A 6,391-nucleotide genomic window follows, 5' to 3' on the forward strand; every position below is an offset into this window, starting at 1 on the left:
AGATGTCAGGACTCCCATCAGGTTGGAGGCAGAGTAGGACATATCAGGAGCACTGAGACTAAAAGGACCTTTGTCTCCCCACCTTCCCCCCTCGTTGGCTGCATACAGGGAAAACCACTCTACTACTAAACGACACTGTTTTGCTTTTAAGTAAGCGATTTGCAGGTTACACAGGTAAACATACTATCAAAATGTGAATGGTGGAGTCTCCCATCTTTGCAAAGCCAAAACCACAAACCTTACACTTCCATTAAGAAGTTAAAAATCAATAATAAACCATGAGCTTTGGAACACTCCCAGCAGTGCTGCTGCACTGTCTACAGAGACGTTGTCTAGCAGAGCAGACACAGCACTGTAGTTCTTCAAACATGAGTATTATCACTATTAAACCAGCATCCAGGAGAGGAAAAATAGCATAGAAAGTGCATTTCCTACAGAACAACATCAGGAAACAACTGGTACCCCGGATACCAGCAGATTGTAATTATTTATGAGTTATTCTTCTTTAGTAGAAATAGTTGTGACTTGCATCACTTGAATACACACAAATGTATTGACCTTCCTTCACTGCTGCAGCTGTGCCTTGAAATACCCGACACCAAGGCACCCTCCCAGCCACACGGTGCATGGACAACAGGGGTGCTCACACGTGGCATTCTCCCCTCAGCCCCTGCCTGATGCTGAGCAGTGTCTGTCTCTGACAGCACTCCTCCAGCCTGCACTCATGACATTTTGTGTGGATTTCAATGCATGCTCAGCATTTCCCATACAATTTCCAAAACTATAACCCTGCAACCACAAAGCGCTCTCAGTCAGGACTGTGTTTATTGCAGCTTCCAACCCTCCAGACATTATCTGGCCGCCTCCTTGCTGCCGAAGAAACCCACACGTTGCAAAGAGCACAACAGCCACATATATTGCCTCAGGGAGCTACCCCAGAGGACAGTGTGTACATTCTGACAGCTTATTCAGTGATGGGAAACGAGAATAAATCCTCATTTATGAAATAACATCTCAGCACTTCATTTCAATTCCAGTTTTCACACACAACGCTGCTAAGCACCACAGCCAAAAGTCTCAACAAAAACTCCCATCTCAGGTCTAGTAATGAGCTAAATAACCACTTTGAAGCCCACAAAAGGTAGAAAAGCTCCCTGTGTCCCAATGCGCCCTGACTTTGAGTGCCATGTCCCTGCAGGCACAGGCAGGGAGGGAAGGCCCAGGGCCAGCAGCAAGGCAGGATGGCCCAGCCTGGCCAAGTGACACCCCCAGCAGAGACAGTGCCAACCACACCATCCTTACACGCCACTTTCCATGCACACAGCTAGGTCCCGCGTGCCAAGGAAGAACAATGACGAAGACAGGTGCCTGCCCAGCCTATGGGCTGCATGGCATAGGATGCACAGCCTGGGAGCAGCGCTGGTGTCAGGGGGCGCACACTCCGTGCTGCTGGGCCAGGGACCGTGGGCAGCATGGCTCAGCAGCCCACCCCAGGGCCTGGCACCTCACCCACTGGTTACCACACTGAGCTCAGAAGCACATCACCCCTCTGCGGGACTCACCTGTGGGCTTCTGGCGCATCCTCTGCGTGCTCCCATTAGCAGCATCTGGTCGCAGCTTCGTGTCTTGCAGGGCAACCGAACTCAAACCAGAGCTTCATCCCCCACCACAAGGGGGAAAGCACAGTCAGATCTTTCTCCAACAAGAGACTCCAGAGTCCTTTTTCTTCCCCCCAGCTGCTTCCTTCCACTGTTGCCTACGTCCCATCTCCCCTGCCCTTGGCTTTTGCCCTCCAGCCATCGCCCAGGGTGCCCACACCACACATCGCCTCAGGCGAGAAAGAAGAGAGCCCTGCCTGGCAGCTGAGCTATATAACGAGCAGGGCAGGGGGGGAGCCAATCCCAGCACCTTCAGGGGAAGCCCCCGCCGTGGCTTTATGAGGGGGCCCTGCTGTGCCCCTTGGTGCTCACAGGTGATCAAAGGGCCAGGCTCAGAGGCCACAGCTCAGAGAAGAAACTATGAGGGCCAGAAATAGTTTAATACAAATAACAGAAAGTGCTTGAGGCGGAGATAAATTGTGGCATGGGCACAGCAGGATCTCAGAGAAGGCTTTTGGCCGAGGCTGGGTAGTGTGTCACTGTGTCCCCGGTTCCACCCTCAGGTTGCTCCCTGTCACGGGCAGAGAGCAAGCGCCAGAGCTGGGTCCCCGGGTCGGGAATGGTGCGTGTGGTGTTGAAAGGCTGCTCTTCCTGGGGGAACTCATGTTTTCAGGCTGCTTGGATTCTTTGTTCTGTGCCAAACACACACACACAGCCTCAACCCGCCATTTCTAATGGCTCCTGGCTATCACATGTGTGTCAGGAGGGGGAGCCACAAGTCACTGCGGCAAGCGCTGTGGTAAACAGTGGATGACATGGAACACAACCTTTTAAAGAGGAATACATAACAAGTTATGGGCCAACGTCCTCACAGGTTGCTGTGTGGGAATGACAAAAAATTACCTTCCCTGCTGTGGGATGCAGCAGATTCATCCGAACTCACTTTCTTCCTTCTCCACAGACCACTGAAGTGAAGATCTGTTTCCGTGGCTATTTCTCCCCCGGCATTACTTCGTAATGCACACTGTGCAGCAGCCTGGCTGCTCTCACAGCTCCACAGGAGCAGCGCAGCACCCAAACAAGCAGGGCAACTTCCAGCCCTGCCCATGCCGCTGCTGCCAGCTGGGCCCAGCGCCCTGAAACGCCCCAGTGCTGGCAGAGGCTCGGCACTGGCACCAGAGCAGCGTGCTGCAGCACAGCTACCCAATGGGTATGGGTGCTGCACATCCCACAAAGGGCAAGCTGGGCTTTATCAGCAAGCAGAGTTTTAATTATTTAGGAGAAGAGTTGTAACTCTGCGGCCATGATGCAAAGAGCCCAACCAGAACTCCTGAAACATTGCCAACCATTTGCCCTGGTGCCAAAAATATTTGAGAGTAAATTGGTTTCATTGCTACCCACTATTACCCCAATTGTTTGGCATCAAGGATGAAAATAATTTAAACTGTTGGAAAGGACTTAAGTTTCAGATTTGTGCCGGAACTGTGAAAGCTACAGAGGGAGACAACAGCTCACCCTTACCCTGGAGCAGGATTTACGGATTTTCCCATGTCAGGCCGTGTGAGCCAGAAGGCTGTGTTCAGTCACTGGCCTCTGCCAGTCTTGGAGAGTCAAACTCTGGGAATGTGACTGTAACAAAATCAAGTTGTGTCAAATGCACTACATGGATCAGTGTGAGAGCGAGCTATGACAGGCCTGTATTGTTCCATAGGCTGCTTTACCAGGTGTCTTCATGCTCTGTAAAAACTCTTTTTTTTTTCCCATGCTGATACAGATCAGGTAGGAGAGCCCAGCGGCAGGTCTCATCACACACCGTCTCTGGAGAACATCACTGGTCGTCACGACCGTGGTTATCGAATCAAGATGCTGGCAGCTTTACGCCTGGTGTCACTGTTTTGCTTGATGTGTACATGCCCTTTGTTTCCAGATGCAGGGTGCAATGGAAGAGCAAGTCTTGTTGCTGTTTCAGGGTCGGGACTGGTCTATGCTCGTCCAAGGGTGGAATGTCTCTCAGCTCCATATGAGAAATTTCCTTCCTACTTTTCTGCTTCTTGTAACAACTGTGTGCTAGTCCAGACAGGCTTCATGTGTGCCCCAAAGAGCTCCCTGCCTTTCAGCCTGGGGACACAGTGAGACATGGGTTTGCAAGTCTTTCCTATGAAACAACGGTGATTTTTAAAATGCTTTAGCCAGTCAGTTTACCTGTTATGACTGGACTTTGAATTTGGATCCTAGCTGCCATAAAGCATCTTTGTCCCTTCCTGCTTCTTGGCAGGATTAGATGATAGATTGGAGTGAGCTCAAGCCAGCTCCAGGGACACAGCTGGTGCCTCCAAGTGAAGATGAGCCTCTCCCAGCCTCCAGAGGCTGCAACTGCAGTTCACTGCTTACCCACAGAACAACCTCAAACTAAAGTGGTGGCCAGTGGATGCCAGGTTTTCCTTTCTGTGTGTGCAGGAATAAGTGTGAGAGCAGCACTGGCCCTGGTCCATGCTGCTCGTTGCAGCCCCAGACTCGCTTGTGCCCCTGTTTCCTGTGCCAGCAGCCTGGGCACTGGTATGGGACATGGATCACTGTTCTCTGTAGCAGAGTTTTGCCTCCTCTCCCTCCCTGAAAGCATCCAGAGCCCACTTTGACCTTGGGAACCTTCTTAACAGATCTCCATTAGCTGTGAGACACCTGCACCAGGAAAGATGCTTGCTTCGTGCCGCAGTGGGACAGCTTGCAGCCCTGTGAGCAGCAGAGGGCTGGGGTGGCAGCACTGGGCAGCAACAGGCGACCAAGAGAAGAGAAGTGGAGGCAGAAACACCCCCTGCACCCAGGGAGCAGCTGCAGGACAGGAGGGTGAGCGGGGCCATAGGGCTTGGACCCCTGGCAGCCGTGGGAGCGCAGGCGCCTTTCAAAGCTCCCCGGACAGTGTGCTGCTCAGCTCCTAGCAGGCTTGCAGATCTCAGCCCCAGTGGGATTTTATTTTTTCCTCCACAGAGAGGAGCAGCATGACCCAGCTGTCTGCACCCATCACTGGTCACGAGTAGCTGAGCAGTTCAGGCATCATGTTTTCGACCTCTGCTAGAAGACCTTTAAGTGAATTATCTCAGCACAGACAGCGGAAAGACTCATCTTAGGGCTCTCACCTTCTGTCAATGAGAGTTGGGCCACCAGTGGCTGCAGGGAAGGGACAGGACAGCTGGAGCTGGGGCCACAGGCTGTGGGACCTGGTGTTTAAAGATAAACGACATCCGAGAGTGTCAGAATATTTTCCTGCTGAAGATGAATGAGAGGACTCACACTTGGTATGCCCAACCCGCATGCACATGCACGGCCATGTTGTGCCCAGGGGCTGGAGGCTGCTGGGGTGCCGTGCCTGCAGCAGCTCACAGCTGCCTCCCTCATCAGCAGCTGGCGAGGTGCAGCCCAGCGCTGAGAGGTTTTTGCTTTACTGGGCACGACAGCATTAAACATTTATCAGCGCCAAAATGTAAGAAAGCTTTTTCTCGCAACCACAGCCTCACACGGCCTGTGCTCTGAAGTAGAAAGGGCAGCTCAGGACTCACCTGAAATGCTCTTCTGCACACGCAGATGGCAGGGCCCCATTCTGTCCTTCCCTCCCATAAAATCACACCAGCCCACAGTGCAAATGCTGCTGGCTCCTTCAGCACCACACCTGCTGCAGAGCTGCAGACCCCGGTGCAGTGGGCCGCCCCTTGCGGCAGGCGGCCATGATGGTTTCTCACACACATCCAAGCCATGCTGATGCCCATGAGAAAAGCTTGGTGACGCTCCCTTCTCCTCATGCCGGGCACAAGGCCTCCCTTGTAGGGGTCTGGACACCACGTGCCTGCTCAGCACAACCACAAGGACGCCCTCTGGCCACAAAGCTGCTCCTCTCCCTCTTAGAAGAGCTTCATGTCGAATCGGGGGAGGAGACCTTCTTTCCAAGGGAGGGAAAATGCTCAACTAGATCATTCTGGTCCATCATCGCTTACCTTGACCAAGATCCTCTTTAAAGCTCACACAACAGAACAGGCCAGTAACATATCAGTCTGCATGTTCATGCCACCTCAAGTCCCTTTTTGTGGGGTGAAGACAACCCTCACGTTCAGTGTGTGTCTGAGTCACTTTCTGCAGAGCGGCTGTAGGCCCCACACAGGCCCCTGCGGGTGAGGAGGATTCATGGGGCTGTCCAAACGACACCAAGCCAGGGCCTCACCAAGAGACACCAGGTTTTAGACAAGTATCGAGTTTGATTTCAGATCGCACAGCAGGTTAGGCAAAGAACTTTGAAACCAGCTGGTAACATTAAAAATCTTGCCACAAGTGGCCAAGAGCAAATATTAACCATCAGAGAGCAGGATTCGGCAGACAGCTGCCATGAGGGCAAGGTGTCAAGGAGCAGTTCTGAGAGGGGAGCAAAGAGTATCACACACCATACACAGCAGCACTTTTCTCTCAGTACCGATTTTATTACAATTTAATTACCAGCTTCATCCCATTACAAAAAAAATGCCATTAATTTGTATAGATTTAAAGAAGACATATGTGAGGATAAATGATTACAAAGACAGACCCTGTGAATTGCAGCAAACTGTTTTCATTACTTTGTGTAACAGCAACACTGATTACACAGTTTAGGCAAGGCATTTTTCTGGGTTAACGTTTGTGTATGCAGAACAGCAGTGAAAAGCATCCACAACAGCAGTCATTGACCAAATATTTTAATGTTTTTAATTTATTACAGTATGAGAAAAAAAAAATCACAAATGAAAGAAGGAAGAAAGGTAACTTTGCCTCGG

Source organism: Cygnus atratus, chromosome 10 (genome assembly GCF_013377495.2).
Source record: "Cygnus atratus isolate AKBS03 ecotype Queensland, Australia chromosome 10, CAtr_DNAZoo_HiC_assembly, whole genome shotgun sequence".
NCBI classification, from domain to species: domain Eukaryota; kingdom Metazoa; phylum Chordata; class Aves; order Anseriformes; family Anatidae; genus Cygnus; species Cygnus atratus.